Source organism: Sarcophilus harrisii, chromosome 5 (genome assembly GCF_902635505.1).
Source record: "Sarcophilus harrisii chromosome 5, mSarHar1.11, whole genome shotgun sequence".
Classification (NCBI taxonomy): Eukaryota; Metazoa; Chordata; class Mammalia; order Dasyuromorphia; family Dasyuridae; genus Sarcophilus; species Sarcophilus harrisii.
In genome coordinates, this window is record NC_045430.1 from 142,196,620 (window position 1) to 142,218,963 (window position 22,344).

At 33.7% G+C, this 22,344-nt stretch overlaps 1 protein-coding gene across 5 annotated transcripts in view; it reads right to left on the reverse strand.

The window, feature by feature from the left end:
- Window positions 1–18,875: 18,875 nt before the first annotated feature.
- CD36 (CD36 molecule) overlaps window positions 18,876–22,344 on the reverse strand; it is an 81,546-nt gene continuing 78,077 nt past the window's right edge. For all 5 annotated transcript variants that reach the window (XM_003771461.4, XM_012550915.3, XM_031938674.1 and 2 more), the window contains one exon: window positions 18,876–21,237. The gene's annotated coding sequence lies outside the window, so the exon portion shown is untranslated. The remainder of the gene's footprint in view (window positions 21,238–22,344) is intronic.

Consider the following 22,344-nt stretch of genomic DNA (forward strand, 5'->3'; position numbering starts at 1 on the left):
ACTGTTTTGAGAAAGAGAAGGATATCTTGTCTTCACACACAGACACATTAATATGTGTATATATGTATAAATGTGTGTGTGCATGTGTGTGCTGGCCTTCTGTTTGATACTTCAGTTCTAGATAACATCCCTTTTATTTGTTCAAAATTCTGTATTTCTATCAAAAACTTAGTCTTGTGGTACTAGTATTTGTTAGCTGACTATTCCTAAGCATGAGAAACTGCTGTAAATATTAGTTTTTATGTTAAATCCACTGTTATTAACATTATTAAATATAGTAGAACATTCTTAAATATGTGATTTCAAAATATTTTTAAGGACCAAGTCTTAAAAGCTCTTTCCCATAGTAAATATCCATTTATCTTTCTTTTTAATGCACAAGGAACAAGTGTAACATGACTGGATCATATGCTGAGCTAATAATTTTAAAATTGTAAATAATAATAATAGTAATATCAATATTAATACTAATAAATCATCATTGCTTGGCACTATAAGGTTTAAAAATATTTAACCTTTCTAACCTACTTGATCTTCACAGCAAACCTGCATGAAAGAAGGAATCTTATCACCCCCAATTTACAGATAAGAAAACTGATGGTTAAATAATCAACCTATGTCACATGGCTACTAAGTTTGGGACAGAATTGTAACTCAGTTCTTCTAAATCTAAGTCTTATGTTTTATCTACTATACCACCTAGAAAATATAAATTTTATGCAGGAGAAGACACTGGAAAATTGTTTAGTGTTCAATTAAAGGAGTGACTCTTCCTTAAGATTTATCTGGCAAAGGGATGCCTTAGGAGAATTAAAAAACAAACAAACAAACAAAAAATTGTAAACCAGGAAAAAGGAAATGCAAAGATAATTGATAGGCCCAATGAAACAGCATTAGCATTCAAATTCAGGAATCCTATATCTTAATTCCTTGCAATTATGCATTTAGGGATTTAAGACATTTTTTAGCTCTTTTTCTTGGTTAAACAGAGCACTGGCCTTCTACAGTGTATACTAGATGATATGAAAACATTGTAAACTGGATAAATGCACCCAGCCAAAGTGACAAAGTCCATTTAGAAAGTGAGCATATTCAGGAATTCAAGGCCCCATTCCTTCTCCCCAAAGTAGTCTACCATTATTTCCTTCAACCAGGTGCAAGACCTACTGGGAGCAGAAACTAAGGAAGATGATGAAGAGGGCTGACAGCAGTCTCATGTAAGAGATGCAAGAGGGAAAAGGGAAGATGTCTGAAAGGGTGTGCCTGTCAGTGCAAAGCTCCATGAACTAAATGAACCACAGAAAGAGCATCTGGTTGTTGAAAGCCAAAGGGAATAGAGAAATCATGAAGGAATGAACATAGCTGTGCTGAGTAATACTTGGACACTTGAGTATGAGAGGACAGTCAGATCAATGGGAGATTACTATTGCAGGAGAAAGCTGCTGGCTAAGAGTAAAAAACTAACAACAGACTCCACTAAAGTACCTATCCTGAAATCCAGTTTGAGAACACATATAAATAGCATGGAAAATACAATTGTGACTAGAAATGATTATTTTTCCAACTCTCAGTCACCAGGCTGTTTTACTTCTTCTAACACTTCTTGTAAGGAATGTCTTCCTTTTCAGCTTTCAGAAAATAGTTCAAATTGTATTTGAATACTTGGTCTATGCAGGTTAAAAGAGTGACAACAAAGTATAATTTGGCATTGACTTGAGGGTAGAGTTTTAAGATATACTTCCCTAGGATGAAATGCATGTCATTATAACTACATATAATTATTTTTACATGTTATTTAGTGCCTGGATTCTGAGCAGCCTAGTTCAGAAGGAGGGAGGGAGAAAATTAAAGAAGGAAACTCCCTAATTTAAATAAGAACATTCTCAAATTCATAGAAGGGGAAAGGGAAGGGGAAAGGAAAGAAGGAAACATTCATTTATAAAGCTTAAGCACTTAATATGTGTTAAGCACTGTATTAAGCTCTTTAGAAATACTATTCATTTGATACTCTCAACCCTAAGAGATAAGTGCTATTATTATCCTTATTTTGCAATTAAGAAAACTGAAGCAGATCAAAATTAGGTATGTAGTTAGTATCTTGAGTCTATATTTGAACTCAGGTCTTCCTGACTAACAAGGGAGATTAGTGGTTCATTACCCTGAAGTTAGGAAGACCTGAGATTAGTTCTGTTATGCCAAAGTTCCCTTTTAATATTATGACCCAGTTTCTCCACTGTCCTTCTCCAATTGTCCTATTTAGTTATTCTGCCTTAGGTTATAACCTTTCCTTCTTAATGTTTGGGATAAAGGTTTTATAGACATTCCTTCTTAATGTTTGACAAGATAAAAGTTTATCCATTTTAGATGTCATTAGAGTATCAGTAATGTCATTGTTCTTGTTATTCCATAAAAAGCTCGCTGCCCCATACTCGGGCTAGACTCTTTGAGATGATAGTCTTATCTAGTCCTGGGATCAACCATGGATCCATTGGTCCCAGTATTTCTCCCCATTTAATAAACTATTGAATTGGTCTCTAATCTCTTGTCTTGCTCAATTTCTTTGACATTACATTTTGGAGCTCCCCAGCAAGATAATTAGAAAATGAGCAGGATTAGAGATAAGAGACATCTGGGTCTTTCTGACACCATTGATTCTTTATGAGTGGCTAACTGGACATGGTTGTCACTATTGGGGTGTCCTTGAGAAATCCGGAACTCTGGACAAGGTAAAAGACTTTTTTTCTTTCCTAATCTTGTGGTGGACACTGCAGTCATCAAATGGATGATGTTTGCAGTCGTCGTGGATCTCTTGGAAGCTCTGGCACAATTCTTTAGGAAATGCTGCAGCTCTGTCTCTAAAAAGAGATACAAGGGAGGCTGGAAAGATTTGGAAAACTAAGTTTTTACCTGTCCACAATCTAGACACTCTGCTGCCTCTAAAATCTTTTCCTGGAGCAGATGCTTTGCTTGAGGAAACTCTTTCTGTCCAAATCCTTTTCCAGAGACAAAGGTCCTTCCTTTGCATCTCAATGCATTTCTAAGAGAGGTCCTCTCTCACCCTCGCTTTGGCCTCTCCTCCCACTTCTTCCATTGAGTGGAGAGTGTATACATTAGAAAATGGGACTCGGTTTTCCTGTTTTGGTCATGCTATGTTAGAGCAATGCCCCTCCCATCACAGCCTTTTAACTGTAAAAGCCTCAGAATTAGGCTTTTGCATGCTTAGGGGGCTATCTACAAAGACTGGGGATTTTAAAAAGCCATTTTTTTTTTTGGCTTTAATGTTAGTGTCCTACTGAATGTTGTAATTGTGTAGTTCTGTATGGCTTGTATGTTATTAGACAGTCTAGTTGCGCTCTGTTCTGTGTGATTTTTGTCTGTGTTAAAATTGTTTGTAATTTGTTTTGTTCATTTAAGAGCTCTGTTAAATTTAAGAACAATGATCAAATTTGGGAATTGGTTATTTCAATACTGAACTCCAGCTACAGAAAACATTTCATTAGGAATTTAAAGATGATTCTAAATTTGGGAAATGAATTGGTTATCTTTAAGTATAAGATCTTAAAGGAACAATAGCTTGTTAAAGAAGTTCTGTTAATCCGCCTGAAAGGGGTCTGACTTTTCTGAAAGTTTCAACTCTGGCCAAATTGAGGCTTAGGACAAGTCCATTGGGAATAATGGCCACATGGGGCCAAAAGGAGAGAAAGAAACTATGTTGTTTATTATTTGAAATGTGATACAAATGGATTATATGCTTTAAATCCAGCTCTGCTGGATTTGTGGGTTTTATGGGATTCTCCCACCCACCTACTGATTTCTGCTACTTTAAATGTTGGGTGGGGTAGGGCTCTTTTGTAAAGATTTAAACTCTTCCCCCACTGCTGCTACTTCAGCTATTGGAGCATGTAGTTAGCCTGGAGTGAAGTTTAGTTTAGGTTTAAAACTAATGAGAAGCCACATTTTGTAGCAGTCCTTGTGGACCAGTCTTTCTATCTCAGACTGTTCTAACTTTTCTTTGTTAGATTTGTTTTAATTTCTGGATTTGGTCAAATTACAAATATATTGACTTGCTCCTGGGATCTACATCAAGCTTTGTCAGCACGCCACACTACATGCACCCATCCCCCTCGCGGACTGAGCATCGTCCCTGTTCAGCAGGAAGAAGCAATTGAGAACCATTGCCCACTTTTCCTGATGTAATTTGGACTGATATAGGGGAGTGGGAAAGTTGTTGACTTGTTAGAATTTTAACTGTATTACTGTGAGTTTAAGACTTGGGATGGAAATTGTTAAACTTGTGTAACTATTGCTGTTATGTTTGAGGGACTTTTAGTCTGTTATGTACATGTATATGTATATGATTTATATGTGGGATGGTCATTTGATAATTCCTTTCCAAAAGAAAAAAAGGGAGGAGAAGAAATAGGAAATTGGGGAAACTGGTGTATTTCCTTAGGCATTTCTGCCCTACCTCCTATCTTGCTCATTCAGATTTAATTGGAAGTCCTTTACTCCTTGCTTAAATTTACTAGACTATGATTTGCTGATTGTGCTTTAACTTGGAAATCCCTTATTCTGTTGGAATTGCCCTGGCAGACTCAGTTTTGGGGATTATTTTTTAGAAACAACCAGAAATTAGATACCTGTCATGGAACTGGCAGTCTCTCTGATCTGTTTCTCCACTCCTGTTACCCCAGGTACTTAATTAATATTTCAGCATACTTAAAAGGACTTTGTAGCTGATATTGAGGCCTCTAAAAGTTTGGGGTTTGCCTGCCTTGATCTGACTGTGCATAATCTGCTCAGAAATCTGATGCTTTCTACAGTCCTGTTTGTTCCTCTGGGCAGGACAGGTGGAGCTGCTCCAAGACTCACCCTCCTCCCCCGGAGCAGGCTACCCCTCTGAATGGGCGGCACAACTGCCTTGAGTCCTGCTGCTCTGTAAGCAGAGGCCGAGTCATGCACAAATGACCACAACTGTCCACACGCTCTCCAACTGCAGAGGATCTGACAATTGATTGCCAGAAATAATTGAAATAAGGAACTTTGTGTATTGCTGATTAATTCTGGGGTTATGGGGAGAGACTTGACCTTGCCATAAGTCCTTGCATTGGTCTAGCTTTATTTTGATTTTTATTTGGTCTATTTACTTCACATAGGGTTGTTCAAAATTATGATGCTAAGACCTTCTAGAAGAAGGTAATTCAAAGATTTGAACAGTTCCAAGAGAAAAAGGGGGGAATGTTATGGCAAAGTTCCCTTTTAATGTTGTGAATAGTTTCTCCAATTGTCCTATTTAGTTATTCTGCCTTAGATTATAACCTTTCCCTCTTAATGTTTGGGATAAAGATTTTATAGACATTCCTTCTTAATGTTTGACAAGATAAAGGTTTATCTATTTTAGATGTCAATAGAATATCAATAACCTCCCTCCATTAGGTTATCTCCACCTGCGTACCTCCATTATGTCATTGTTCTTGTTATTCTATAAAAAGCTTGCTGTCTCAAATCTCGGGGCTAGACTCTTTGAGATTATAGTCTCATCCAGCCCTGGGATCAACCATGGATCCATTGGTCCCAGTATTTCTCTCCACTTAATAAACTATTGAATTGGTCTCTAATCTCTTGTCTTGCTCAGTTTCTTTGGCATTACAAGTTCCAACCTCAGAAATTTAATATCTATGAGATATTAGGGCAAGTCACTTAACCTCTGTTTGCCTTAATCTACTGAAGAAGGCTGTATCTTTACTAAGAAAATCCTAGGGACGGTATGTTCCATGGGGTCATGAAGATGGAATCACACGTGACTGAACAACAATAAAACTTCTTGTCTCTGAGCCAGACTTTGTGCCACCTGGCTTCCTTTAGGGATCAAAAATCTGAAGAAAGAACTCAATCTTGTTATTCTGGGATTTTGTTTGTGAAGAAAGGCATTTCCTACTGTTTCCCGAGTGGAATCAGTAAATCAACATTTATTAAATGTCTCATATGTTCCAGGCACAGTACCAGGTCCTGAGAGTGCTAATTAAAAGAGCTAAGCTCCCCTTCTCAAAGAGCTTACATTTCAGCGTGGCCATCATAGAATGTGTAGGAAATAGATGCTGGACTTGGAACAAGGAGACTCAGGCTAGCTATGTATTATAGCCATGTGACCCTGAGAATATTTTTTAACTTCTACAGGCCTCACTTTCTAAACCTGTGAAATGAAAGGGTTGGAATCAATGTCCGAGTGCTCATTCAATTCTAAATCTATCTTCTTATATGTATTTGTAAATATTTTTGAAATGGATGCAAGGTAATTTGGAATGGAGGGCACTAATACTTGAGGGTATCAAGAAAAGCCTTCTGTAAGTAGTGTTGCATGAGTTATGACTTGGAAAAAAAGAAATCTTATGATAGAGGAAACATTATATTCTGGGTATATAGAGTATTGCAAAGGCATAAAGAGAGGAGAAATGGATCTTCATTTATAAAAAAGAAAGAAAAGTCCATTTTGAGTAGATGTGGGAAAGGGAATAATGTTGGTTGATTGTTCTTTCTTAAAGAGGATAAAAATGACATTATAATGTTAGGGTCTAACTGTGGCTAATCAGACCAACATGAGCTTGGAAGTTTTTGCCACAAGTTGGGACCAAATAATTCATGTAATGTATTGTGAGAGTGAAAAGAATTTTTGGTCCTAGACTTTGAGAATCAAACAGAAGTGTTTAAAATTGATCACAGAAATAAAAGAGAAATACTTAAGTTTATTGAGAAGGGGAGTGACATGATTAGGTTTATGCTTAAGGAAAGTTATTGGGTAATGTAAGAAGAGAGAGATGAGTCAGGCTGAACCAAGGAAAGCTATAGGAATACTTCCTAGAAAAGATACAAATTATCCTTTTTTTTAAATTTTTCTTTTTTATTTGTTTGTTTATTTTAACACATCGCTTTATGAATCATGTTGGGAGAGGAAAATCAGAGCAAAAGGGAAAAACCATGTGAGATTAAAAAAAAAAAAAAAACAGAAAAAGAAGTGAATATAGAATGTATTGATTTACATTCAGTGTCCTTAGTTCTTTTTCTGGATGCAGATGGCATTTTCTATCCAAAGTCTATTGAGATTTCCTTGGATCACTGAACCATTGAGAAGAACCAAGCTTTTCATAGTTGATCATTGCACATTTTTGCTGTTATTATGTACAATGTATTCCTGGTTCTGCTTGTTTCACTCAGCATCAGATTATGTAAATTTTTCCAGACCTTTCTATAATCATCTTGTTCATCATTTTTTTTTAAAGAACAATAAATATTCCATTACATTCATATACCACAGTTTGTTTAGTTATTCCCCAATTGGTGGGTATCTACTCATTTTTCAATTCTTTGCTACCAAAAAAAGAGCTGCTACAAACATTTTTGAAGAAGTGGATCCTTTCCCCTCTTTTATGATTTCCTTGGAATATAGATCAAGTAATGGCACTGCTGGGACATTGGAGTATGCACAGTTTTATAACCCTTTGGACATAGGTCCAAACAACTTTCCAGAATGGTTGGATCATGTGACTAGCCCACCAACAATGCATTAATGTCCCAATTTTCCCACATCACCTCCTATATTTATCATTATTTTTTTCCTGTCATCTTGGCCAATCTGAGAAGTGTGAGGTATTACCTCAGAGTTGTTTTAATTTTCATTTCTCTAATCAATAGTGATTTAGAGCATTTTTTATATGACTTATAGATGGCTTTAATTTCATCATGTGAAAATTGTTCATAGCCTTTGGTCATCTATCAATTGGGGAATGATTTGCATTCTTTATATATTTTAGAAGTGAGACCTTTATTAGAAATATTGGCTGTAAAGATTTTTCCCAGCTTTGTACTTCTCTTTTAATCTTGTTTCTCTTGGTTTTGTCTGCAAAGCCTTGTTAATTTATTGTAATCAAAGTTGTCCATTTTATATTTCATAATGTTTTCTCATTCTTCTTTGGTCATAAATTCCTCCCTTGTCCAAGATCTGATAGATAAACTCTCCCTTCTTCTCCTAATTTATTTATACTATTATCCTTTATGCCCAAATCATGGATGCATTTTGACCTTATTTTTGTATGGGGTGTAAGATGAAGATCTATGCTCAGTTTCTGACCTATTATTTTCCAATTCCCCCCCCCCCCCCAATTTTTGTCAAATAGTGAGTTCTTATTCCAGAAGCTGGAGTTTGTGAGTTTATCAAATACAAGATTGCTATAGGCCTTAATTATTATGTCATGTATATCTAATCTATTCCACAGATCCACCATTCTACTTCATAGCCAGTACCAATTTTTTTTTTTTTTTTGTGACTAGTGCTTTATAATATAGTTTTAGATTTGGGGCTGCTAAGCCACCATCCTTTGTAATTTTTTTTTCATTAATTCCCTTGATATGCTTGACCTTTTGTTCTTCCATGAATTTTTTTATTTTTTTCTAGTTCTCTGAAATAATGTTTTGGCAGTTTGATTGATAAGGCAATATCCCTTATTGTTGATGCTAGGGGCAGCAAGGATCTCTTAATTGATACCATATTAATGACTGAATCCACAAGTCAGGTAGCTCTTGGGTTTAAGCTTTTGCCACGTGTATTATTAAACTTTGGGTTACAAGAAGCAGATTAGGCTATATAGCATGGTTGTAAGCATGTTTAGCCATTAATCATGAAATGCAAAAAAAGATAGGCCTTTTTGTGAGGAGAAATAGCTTTTTGAATTTGACAAAATATTTATTCCCAGGTGGGCTGCTGTTGTTATTAATCAGGTTAAGTTCAAATGAGTTGTGACATGGAAAGCTATACCTATATGTGCTTATTGATTGTCTTTAGTAAAAGCACTTTTTACCATTGTTTTTTGCCTTATTAATTCCTTCCCATACTTCTCACACGGTCTTTGGAGCTGATGTGACTGGGACTAAAATATCTTTAACAAAAGAAATAGAGACACAGAAAAAAAAGTACAAATATATGTAACAAAAGATAGGAAGGAAGTCAGAGATTGGTAAATAGACATAGAGATTTTAGGCTACTCAAAGACTCTGAGAGAGTCCTCACATCCCTGTGACCCCTTAAAGATAATCACACATGAGAAGATTGGAAGGACTCCAGAATCCTTTATGAGATGGCACAATAGCAAGTTACTGCAATAAAATGCTACTTCTGAAATAGTTTGTTTTAATGAACCTCATTAAAAAATGTGGATACCTTTGAGGAAAAAAACAAGGACAGCTTCTATAATGTCCTCTAAGACCTCTCATGTCTCACATTGAAACTGCTATTATTGGTGCTGCTCCTTCATATGCCTAATCATCTTTCAGTTTTCTGAGATAGCTATACTGTTATAATAACTAAAATTTATCTGGTGATATATACACATAAGTAGGTATCTATTGTATAAAAATAAAGAGATCTATATAGATTAAGATCATTTTACCTCCCCTATCTCTACCTTTTTTTTTCCAATCTAGTTCTCTTAAATCTCCCTTTACCTATGTAAATGTCCTTCATACATATTCACATATTGACTCTGGATTTTTCTGTTCAGATTTCTACAAGCTAAAAGGCAAAAGAACACCAACTGATTTCAATTTTGGTTGATTCAGGGTCATAAAATGGCAGAGAACTTTATTTATTCTCTTCCAGTCAGTATGATATGACTACTTTGTCTTTTTAATATCCCACATTCATGTTCTTCCTCAAGACTTAAATCAAGGGAGAGTCTATTATCTCCAGAAATAGTTTATTTAACTTTTAGATAGCTCTCATTATTAGCAAGTTTCCTTCCCCCTAGCATCCCCAAGCATCAAACTTTAATTCTCCTCTTTTCAAGTTTTAGTCATTATTCTAGTTTTGTTCTTCTGTGGTAGACCTAGCAGGTAAGTGCCCTAAATATTAGCACTAATGCATTTTCCCCTTCAAATTAGTCCTAAATAATCAGGATTTATTTATTTTTAATAAATTGTAACAGTGAATGCCATTGTTCTTGGCCAAGTTCTGCAGATTCTAATGCTATTTAAAACTAATACCATTAAAATCAATATATTTATGATGAACAAAGTAGGCCTGTGAATATACGCACTTATTGTATAATTTAAGTCTTGAATGTGTTTGACTTTAGTCATGATATTCCAATATGAAGCCTCATTTGATAGCATGAAGTTCAATAAATAATCACTTTATACAAATAACACATAAGTATGCAGGTCAAGTCACAAACTACAGCAGCATGCTTTGTCTTTTTAATATCCCACATTCATGTTCTTCCTCAAGACTTAAATCAAGGGAGAGTCTATTATCTCCAGAAATAGCTTGTTTAAGTTTTAGATAGATCTCATTATTAGCAAGTTTCCCTGCCCCCAGCATCCCCAAGCATCAAACTTTAATTTTCCTTTTTGCAAGTTTTAGTCATCTTTCTAGTTTTGTTCTATAGAGACAAAGAAAGCAGATTTATTCCCTTTTCCACAAGACAGTTCCTCAAATGAATGGACACAATCATCATATCCTTCCCAAAGTTTCTCCAGGCTAAACATATTCAATATCTTCAATCACTCCATAAATATGTTGTAGAATCAAGGTCTTTTGTCATCCTGATTGCTTTCTTCTGGATCTTTTCCAACTTAGTGTTCTTCCTAAACTGTAGCACCCAAACCAGTCTTCTTTGTTCAAGTTATGGAAATGAACACAAGATTCTATAGGTTGTCTGATAAGAATGTAGGACAATGGAAATAAAACTAAATAAACTGAGAATTACACATACAAAGTAGAATAAAAAGAATTTCAAATGAGACTCTTATTAGTGAATCTCTTATTAGTTATAGTTTGCTTTAAACGTGTAAAATTTAATATGAAATTTTCAAAGTTGTCCTATTTGTATTTCCTTCTCATTTCAGTGCATGAATGTATGCAAATCTGCCAAGGTTTTCCTGAAATCATCTTTTTCATCATTTTGTACTGCTCAATAATATTCCATTATATTCAGATACTGTAAATTTGTCCAGTCTTTCTTCAATTGATGGGTGCTCACTCTTAATTACCATTTCCATGCTAAAGTTTCTAAAAGGTCTTTTTTTATATACGGACCCCTTCCCTCTTTACTTGATCTTCTTATAATATAGGAATGCATCTCTCTCTTAATAAAAAGAAATAGGGTAAACAATGTTCTCTGCCCTCACAGAGCTTCAAGCTTCCTGTGATCTAAAAGATTGGTTTGAATTGCTCCTTTATTCCTTTACTTATAATTTCCTTGTGTTTGCATTTATAAACTCTGTACATTGATTTTATATGATATTAAATATGCTTCATTCTAATGTATTCCTTTTATAGATAAGGAAACCAAATCCTAGAAAATTGAAACTGTGTCCAAGATCACACAAGAAGTAAACAGAAGAAATGAATTAGAACAGAGCTGCTCTGACTGTAAAGCCAGTGGTTTCTTTTGTTATACTACACCTTCTCTCTATCTTGTCCTCCCCACAACACTGTAAACGTTTAATTCACTATTTTTTTTTCCACCTCATTTTACTGATCAAAAATGAGGCAAACAGATTTAAATGCCTTGCCCAAATTTACCCAGGTAATAAATGCCAGAGACTAAATTTGAACTCAGGGAGATGAATCTTCCTGATTCCAGACCTGGTGCTCTATCCACTGTATCACCTAGCTCCCCTACAAGAAGAGCTACTTATAATTATAATTTTCTAGAATTATAAATATATAGAGAAATTTGAATTCTGATTTTATATCAGCTTTCTTCAATATTCAAAGTATCTTTTATAAAGTAATCGGTAAATTTAAAAATGGTTAAGTTCATGTGGAATTTGTCTTTTGATAAATGCATTGTCTTGCCTACTTCCTGGTGGGAGTTGGTTTTAGACCGTTGGGTTAACTAGTGAAGTGTTCTAAAGATTTTTGGAATGCAATAAGCAAGATAATTGTGAAATCCTAAAGTAACTCTGACCTTTCATACCTTTCCGTATCTCAAAAACAATGATATGGTGGTATTGGCTAGAATCAACAATCAGAAGAGCAAGCGTCAGGGTAGCTGTTCCTTTGTGATGGTAAGGGCACTGGAGTGGAAATAGAGGAATTCAGAGAGTGAGTTGAGTCAGGAACAAGCTAAATATCCTCAATGGAAAATAATGATGATTGTTGGAGGGGATGCGGGAAAACTGGGACATTGATGCATTGTTGGTGGAGTTGTGAACGAATCCAACCATTTTGGAGAGTAGTTTGGAACTATGCTCAAAAAGTTATCAAACTGTGCATACCCTTTGATCCAGCAGTGTTACTACAGGGATTATATCCCAAAGAGATTATAAAGAAGGGAAAGGGACCTGTATGTGCACGAATGTTTGTGGCAGCCCTTTTTGTAGTGGCTAAAAACTGGAAACTGAATGGATGTCCATCAGTTGGAGAATGGCTGAATAAATTGTGGTATATGAAAATTATGGAATATTACTGTTCTGTAAGAAATGACCAACAGGATGATTTCAGAAAGGCCTGGAGAGACTTACACGAACTGATGCTGAGTGAAATGAGCAGGACCAGGAGATCATTATATACTTCAACAACAATACTAGATGATGACCAGTTCTGATGGATCAGGCCATCCTCAGCAACGAGATCAACCAAATCATTTCTAATGGAGCAGTAATGAACTGAACTAGCTATGCCCAGAAAAAGAACTCTGGGAGATGACTAAAAACCATTACATTGAATTCCCAATCCCTATATTTATGCACACCTGCATTTTTGATTTCCTTCACAAGCTAATTGTACAATATTTCAGAGTCTGATTCTTTTTGTACAGCAAAATAACGTTTTGGTCATGTATACCTTATTGTGTATCTAATTTATATTTTAATATATTTAACATCTACTGGTCATCCTGCCATCTAGGGGAGGGGGTGGGGGGGGGGTAATAGGTGAAAAATTGGAACAAGAGGATTGGCAATTGTTAATGCTGTAAAGTTACCCATGCATATATCCTGTAAATAAATGGCTATTAAATAAAAAAAAAAGAAAAAAAATAAATATCCTCAATGGGCACTGTCAATATTCTGTATTAAAAATAAGGCCTCTACAAGAATAATTGGAGTATATTATTGAACACAAAATAGATAATTTTGATTATATTAAGTCAAAAGACTTTTGTACAAACGTGACCAACACAGACAAGATTAAAAAGGAAGCAATACACTTGGAAAAATATTTTTACATTCCAGGGTTCTGATGAAGGCCTCATTTCTAAAATATATAAAGAATTGGCTCAAATTTATAAGAATTCAAGCTATTCTCTAATTGGTAAATAGTCAAAGGATATGGACAGACAATTTTCAGATGAAGAAATTGAAACCATATCTAGTCATAAGAAAAGTTACTTCAAATTACTATTGATCAGAGAAATACAAAATAAGACAACTCTGAGATACCACTGCATACCTTCTCAGATTGGCTAAGTTGAAAGGAAAAGATAATGATGAATGTTGGAGGGGATGTTGGAAAACTGGAACACTAATATATTGTTGGTGGGGTTGTAAATTGATCCAACCATTCTGGAGAGCAATTTAGAATTATGCCCAAATGACTATCAAAATGTACAGAGCCTTTGATCCAGCAGTGTTTCTGCTGGGCTTATATTCCAAAGAGATCTTAAAGGTAGGAAAGGGACTCATATGGGCAAAAAATATTTGTGGCAATCCTTTTTGTAGTAGCAAGAAATTGGAAACTAAATGGATGCCTATCAATTGGAGAATGGCTGAACAAGTTATGGAATATTATTGTTCTATAAGAAGGAATCAGCAGAATGATTTTATAGAGGCCTGAGAGACTTACATGAACTAATGCAAAGTGAAATGAGCAGAACCAGGAGATCATTATACATAGCAATAATAAGATTATATGATGACCAATGCTGATGGACGTGACTCTCCAACAATAAGATGATTGAAGCCAGTTCCAATGGTCTTGTGTTGGAGAGCCATCTACACCCAAGAGAGAGGACTGTGGGAACTGAGTATGGATCACAAGATAGCATTTTCACTCTTTTTGTTGTTTGCTTGAATTTTGTTTTCTTTCTCTTTTTTTTTCCTTTTTGATCTGATTTTTCTTGTGCAGCATGATAATTGTATAAATATATATACATATATTGGATTTAATTATATTTTTAACATTTTAACATATATTGTATTACTTGCCATTTAGAGGAAAGGGTGGGAGAAAGGGAGGGAAAATTTTGGAACACAAGGTTTTACAAAGGTAAATGTTGAAAAATTATCCATATATATGTTTTAAAAATAAAAAACTTTAATAAAAAAAGAGAAAATAAAAGAAAATAAGACCATCCCTTGAGGGTACTTCTGTGTGTATGTGTGTGTGCCCACAATGGGTGAGATCTACAAGTATCTAATCCTATAATGATTTTACTTGTTTGGGATTAAATATGCTTGCAATTTTTTCAAATTTGGAAATTCTTCTGTGCTCACTTTACTTACAATCTTTATATTTATTTCACTGCTGTTCTCCAGCTGGACATAAATATGCAACTTTTCTTTAATTTAAAATATTGGATTTTGCGGCATCTAGGTGATGCAGTGGATAGAGCCCTGAAGTCAGGAGGATCTGAATTCAAATCTGGCCTCAGACACTTAATACTTCTTAGTTGTATGACCCTGGGCAAGTCACTTAACCCCAATTGCCTCAGCAAAACAAAACAAAACAAAAGAAAAACATTGGATTTATATTAATCAACAATGATCTTATGCATATTAAACCTTGGCAATAGCTAATGCTGAGATTTCAGTAACTTAAGGGAGAAAAACTACAGAATCTCCTTCTACTATTCAATATCTGAAATTTTTACCTTAAGCCATCATCTGTATTATTTCAGGCTTTCTTCCCTGGGAGACACATATTAGTTACATCTATATCTCATTCACAGTCAAGGCCAATGAGAAAAAGACAAGAAGCATTAGCTTATTGCCCTAGAATAGTGAGTCATCTGGAGCTGGTCAATTCCGTATGCCAGAAATCATGTAAAAAGCAAAGAGAAATAGTGTTTGGGAGGGGGAAATAAAAGGAAAACAAAAGCTTCAGGGCACACTAACCTCCCCTCCTTCAACTCCAGAGATTTCTAACAGAGGGTATGGCTAAGAATAAGGAGAAGTATCTTTTATTAAAAGGCAAGGATATAATTCCAAATACTTGAACATTTTTATGTGCAAAACAAAGAAGTTCTTAATAAAGTATAAATAATTTTAGACTTAAAAAGAATCTTAAATGTAGTTTATTGCAAATCCTTTATTTTATAGAACATTCAAAGGGCTAAAGGGGTTAAGATTTACCCAATGTCACAGGCAATTAGGTGACTCAGTGGATAGTGGTCCTGAAGCAGGAGAACCTGAGTTCAAATTTGACCTTATACATTTACTAGCAGAGTAACCCTGATTAAAATTTTAACCTTATTTTCTTCCATTTTCTTATCTGAAAAATGAGCTGGAAAAGGAAATTGTCAGTCATTTCAGTATCTTTGCCAAGAAAATCCCAAATAGAGTCACAAAGAATTAGATAGTTAATAAACAACAAACAACATCAAATATTGAGACTTAATTTCAGAGCTGGGAACAGAACCTAGGTCTTTAACTCCCTATCCAAAGTTCTTTCCTTTAGGATAAAGGATTTACAGGGGGAAAGGACCTTGGAGGTCATATAATGTAGATCATTTTAAAGTTTCAATGACTTACTCAAGCTATATAAGTAATAAGTCATAGGAATAGAGCCTTTATCTTCTGAATCCAAGTCCATCATTGTTTACTGTGTATTATGATAACTTTCTAAGCCATTCCATTATATTCATAAATAAATTTAGTGCAGAATAATAGTTACTAATGCATGTAAAGAAAACATCAGTGCTATGTTCCCATTCTAATTTTATCAAATAAACAGGCAAAAAAAAATTTTTTTTTCTATTTCCTCCTTTGTGGTTTTCTTTAGGTCTGTGTCTGCCACCTAGTGGCTATTTTAGGAACATGTTAAAAACCCAGTGAGTAAGAGATGAAGTAGGTTAACATGGAGTTGGAATCTTGCTTGCTATTTCTTCCTCTAGCATCTATTGAAAGGCAAAGTTTTCTGATATTTCATGAAGTTATTTTAATTCATTGTTCTATTAAATATGCAAAATTTCTAGCTTACATATTCTCATTTTGAGAATTCTAAAGTATAGTAAAGCAGTGATTTAAAAAAAAAAAGAGGGTAAAATGGAAGTTCAGGCATAAAAAGAAAAATTTAGACTGCGTCAAGAGGGGCAAATGGAATAAAGAAGGGAAAAAAAAACATGAAGCCTGAATGGCACAAGAAAATATTCTGTGGTATGAGTAGATGGGACAACAAGGAATTGATTCCAAATTACATGGATATTCTATTGCAGAATGATGGAAGATCCATGAAATACTTGGAAACAAATAATATAGTCAAAATGATGCTAATACCTAGGCTGATAAATAACATGTTTTGTGCTTTATTTTTTACATAGTAAAAGTAATCTTTTAAAACATTTAATTATTGGTGGAAGCATTTTGGATGGATTGCAGTTGTTTGGATTAAACCTATTATGGGAAAAATATTTCATTCTGTAAAACAATAACAGAATTATCACACTAATGTACACACTAATTTTGTGTAGCACCTTGATGGAAGGGTGATGGTGCAGGACAGGAGAAACACACACAAAGAGAGACAGAGAGAAAGAGAGAGAGACAGATTGAGAGACATTGACAGAGAAACAAAGAATGTTCTGCAATCTATCTTGATATTTCTCACTGTATTGGGGTTGGAGGAGATTTTCAAAATTTATTCTGAAGTTATGTGAACTACTTGGATAAATCATTTAACTTTCATGATTCCTCTTATGTAAAATGAATCTATTGAATTAGATTGCATTGGAGGTCCCTTTCAGGTGTATATCAAGAAATCATAGTAAATTTGACACTAAACAGAAGACTCTATGCTACTGAGCTGATCAGAAAATGCTGATAACTCTTATCAAACCATAAATTTGAACGGTGCAATACATTGTAATACAGTAGAATGCAACACTGGTGCAATAAATATTAGAGGACAGAGTCTAAACATAAAAGAAAAGTTCTAATCTGCGTAAAGCATCTTAATTAGGTAGGGGCAGGGAAATATATGATGTTATTCAGTTGTATTTGGAACTTTTACAGGACTTTAACTTAAGAAATCATCACCTCACCTGGTACGTTGGCTGGAACAATAATTACCTTTGAGGAAGTTATTGGATTATTGAAAAATTAAATGCAAATATTTTGGTATTGATGTTCCTGTACTGAAGAAAAATACAGACACTTAATCCTGAAATTGCTATTATTCTTTTACTCTTTCATTAAAAATGCCATATGGAGGATGACAAAATTCCAAAGTGTGCCAACTCAAGTTACACTATCCTACGGATTAACTTTATTTTTCTAATCTCAAAGTGATAATAGAGACATTAAGAGTTTCAAAGTATCTGTGTTTATAATTCCTTGAGTGGGTTATTGACACATACTGTTCACACTAGATAGAGTCCTTTGTGACCCCACTTCATTTGGGTGGGAAATATACCTAGAATGAAAATGATGTTATCATTAAGCCACAAAGTAACCATAAAACTTAGTCCAAGGTTACATAGAATTTTTTTTTAAATCACCACAGGATTATATTATCTGTTCTGTAGGACTATGTATAAATAGAACTGATTCCTTGAGTATTTTTCACATGAGAATACTTTGGAAAGTAGCATAATTCAGTGAAAAGAGTTCTTGCTTTGGAACCAGAGAATTTGAGTTAAAATCTGATTCTAATACTATTGGTATGACATTATGTATGTCACTTAAACTCCCTGGGCCTCTATTTCCTCATTTGTAAATTCATGGCACTGGACTATATTGTCAAAGCCTCTTACTGACCTAATTCTGTCATTCTACAATGAGATAACATGCTTAAATATTAACTGAATTAAATAGGAACGGAAGCATTAAATGATGGATCCACATCATCTAAAGAGAGTATCCATATAGTTAAAATATGACTACAAGTATGCAAAATAGTAAGAGCTATGCAGAAAAAGAGGAAGGAAGCAGAAAATACTCACTATTATTTATTTTTTTTGTAATGAAAGCTTATTTATTTTTACATACATTTCAAAATGGTACTATTTGGGGGTCATAAGTTGAAAGGCAGAATGTTCTGTATCTTTAATATAAATATAACAACTCATTGGGAAATGATTAATCAAATTATACTGTGAAACAAATAAGAGTGAAGATACTTATGGGGAAACAGGCAATGTAATTCTATGAATACATATGAAAAGAGAAAAGAGTTATAAAAGTATACAGAATGTAGTTAGAATGATACCAAACCTCCAAGATTTCCACAGTTTAGGGGGAAAGAAAAAAAAGATCATTTACTACTCTTCTCCTCTGAGTGACTTCAAATAGAAAGTGGTTTATCATATACTCCAAATTAAACTCTAATAGGAAAAACAATGCTTTGTGTGTAGTTTGACATTTATCATGGGTAATTAAAATAACACAGAAAATGATTGAGACATTATTGCACACATACATATCAACAAGCATTCAGCCCTTTTACAAAGTAGAAACAGGCTGTGTATAACTATATCTATTGCTTTCACAAGCAGTACTAAGTATATATATATATATATATATATATATATATATATATATATATATATTATATATATAATATACATTTTTCCTGAGAATCCAAGCACAATACCATTTTTTTTGTTTCTCAGTTCATATATTAACAGTAAGAAGCATTTATTTTCTGAAAAAAAAACGATGTCTTTTAAATGGCAAAATTTATTCAAGAAAAACTATTTTCAAGGATTTTCATAATTTTTTGCAATTAAGGTTATGGATGATTGCTCTGTATAGTTTTGCATTTTAAAAAATCATGAATTTCACCCACATATAATTACAAATCCTCAAACACTTAACCCCATTGAAAACTAGCCATTCATTTGGGAAAAAACCCCCACTATTTTTACACAAATAAAACTATTAAAAATCCATGCATCTTTTTTTTCTACATGAAAGATATACCCTTGTCTATCTTATATTGTCCTTTCAAAGGTGAAACAGCATTCAGTTTACTGTGAAATATTTTCAATACATTTTACATGAGAATGTTCAGTCTTTGACAATCATATGAAGAATTTTAAAAATTGAAATGCAATGCCTAAAATATAAAAGGAGTGCTGTGAAGTTAAGGTTGCATTTAAACATTCAATGCATGTGGGAAAATAAAGCATCTCATTTCACTTCCCTGATTTGTAAATGCCTGAATCAGGGCTAGAATCCATTATAAATGTCATTAAGTTCTAGCAGTGTAACCCCATGGAACACAGGTCTAGCTTTGCTTTAGGAAGTAATATTAACGAAAGTATTGGGGACTGGAGGTAGATCATGTTTCCTGTCCCAAAACTATGTTAGCCTAGTTCTTGAAGCCCTGGATCTTCCCTAGTACATAAAGATGTTTTGGTGGGTTTTTTTTATTATTGTCTTCTAAATAAGTATGAAAGATAAAATATTTCCACCACAGCAAGTACATCTAAACTTTTTGTCTTAAATGAAATTTCTTGAGGGCTGAATTAACATAAGTTATTTTCTAACTTAAGTAGTCATCTAAACTTTTGGTTATCTTATTGATTGGTTAATATCTGAAAAATAGATTTTGTACATCATAATAAACTAATAAATATTTAGTACACTGAAAAAATATATATCCAATTAACTAATTTTGTTAGATCTCTGAATTCTCCAATGATATTTTTTTTCTCAGACATGCTATGGTACTTTTTGAGATACTAATATGTTCCCAATTTAAATATGAAAATAAAGGATTAATATTCTGGTTCTTGAATTAGCATTTAATGTAAAAATATAATTGTTTTCCTTTTTCTGTACATGAAACCTGAAGTATACTCTTCTTTATGAGAAAAGCAAATTTTTCTTCTACAATACACTGGTGTTATCAATGCCCCTAGAAGAAACAGGCCTCTACCAATGTGGGGGATGGAGGAACTCTATCAAGAGTACATCAACATCTATTTTTTAAAATAAAGAACAAGAAAAGGAACACATCATGTTTCAGTCTTTTCTTCCCCAATTCTTCAGAAAAAATTAAGTTAAAACAAATCAAGATATTGTAACTTGAATGTCAGAGAAACTTAGGTAGAATCTGGATGAAGAAAAGACACCTTAAAATATTCACATGTTGGGAGAACAAAAAAGAAAGATATGTGCTATATGAAAATGAAGATATAGTACAGTAAGATAATATAAAAGAGAACTAATTAAAATCATTTGAATTTTAAATCAATCCTTTTGGAACTATATAATCCTCAGTTATAATGTCACTATTAACTTTATTAATATACACATTGTATGACTGAGCATAATTCATAAAAAAACAACACTTTTGATTCATATCTTTGATGACATTTCTGCATTCTGAAGTAACCAACCTTAAACCTTGGATGAATGAAAGGATGAAGGACTATTCTCACAAACTTCTTAAACAACTGAAAAGCTTGGGGAAAATATCCAAAACCGTATCCGTAAAAAGGAAAAGACAGGAGATTGAAGGATTTTCATTTTTCTGAGCACAGGGTCAAGAATAACAGGGCCTATATTTAGGCAAAATGTAACTGATACATTTTATGTTTCTCAATGGGCTAAAATAGAAATAGTGAGGCCAATGATCAAACAGTCTTATTGGCCTTTCAAGTTATTTTTTCCTCATGAAGTGTTGCACTAATAGCTTTTGAATAAGGGGAAAAAATACTTTATTATTATTGACTATAGGCAATGTGATTGGTGATAGCTCTTTTCCCATGGAACTTTGGAAATCTCAGTCCTTGTGGCCTGTGCAAACTTCAACAATTGTACTGAATCTCTTACCAGATAGTACTAGTGATAGGAACAATTTACTCATGTATAATTGTATTTTCTAGATTTTACAACCAACATAATCATGATCCATTTTTTAAAAGTATGAGATAAATATGTAGTTTTAAGATCAATGTCTCAGCTTTTCTTTACTATAGTCTGTGTATACAAACTATGTCCTTTATTTGAGTCAATGTTACTAAAGATCCTGATTATGACACAGCTATCCTCTGTATCCAGAGTGTTTCTTGCTACCTGTAAAAAGGAGTGAAAAATTAGCAAGTTAACTTTTAAAAGTTAAGAATGTAAAATAAATAGGTTTGTAGTAAATACCAAGTCTCTAATACTAAGTCTCTAAAATACCTTTTTTGGGGTGGGTTGCTAATTCTCCAACCTCTGGGCTACAGAAAAAAATATAGAAAAAAAAAAAAACTAGGAAAAAATGTGTTTTCTAAGTAGTAGTAAAAAGAAAACTTCATCTTATTGCTATTTGGCCTAAATGCTAACAAGTAAAGTGAAAATATCAGACTCATATATACCCTAATTTTCCCAAAAATCTTAGAAAAAACACAACTTAGTGAATGATTAATTTCATGACACAACGCCAGATATAAATGAAGGTAATATGATATAATGTTATGAAACTGACATTCAACCACTACATAGAATTCCCAATCCCTCTATTTTTGTCTGCCTGCATTTTTTATTTCCTCCACAGGCTAATTGTACACTATTTCAAAGTCTGACTCTTTTTATACAGCAAAATAACTGTTTGGACATATATATATATATAATATACTATATATTATATATATATATATTGTATTTAACATACTTTAGCATATTTAACATGTATTTGTCAATCTGCCATCTGGGGGAAGGGATGCGGGGAAGGAGGGCAAAAGTTGGAACGAAAGGTTTTGCAACTGTCAATGCTGAAAAATTACCTATGTAAAAAAAAAAAAAACTATATATATATATATATATATATACATACATATATATATGTATGTATATATGAAATTGACATTCAATTCAATTCAATAAACATTTGTTAAATGCCAAGCATTGAACTGAACATTAGAGGTATACAAATAAAGAAAGCAAGGTGGTTAGTAGTCATAGTAGATGAGGGAGAGCATTTCAGTGAAGTGGAACAGAGAAAATGCCTGGAATGGAGGAATGGAGTGATTTTTCATGGAGGAACTAGTGGGCTATTGTCTGTGAAGAGTAAGTATTAGGAAGTAAGGTATTAACAAGACTAAAAAGTTGAAGAGGGTTTGGTTATGAAGGCATTTTATATGTACTGCCAGTGGCAGTAGGCAGGCCCTGGGGTTTACTGAATAAGGAGATGATATGATC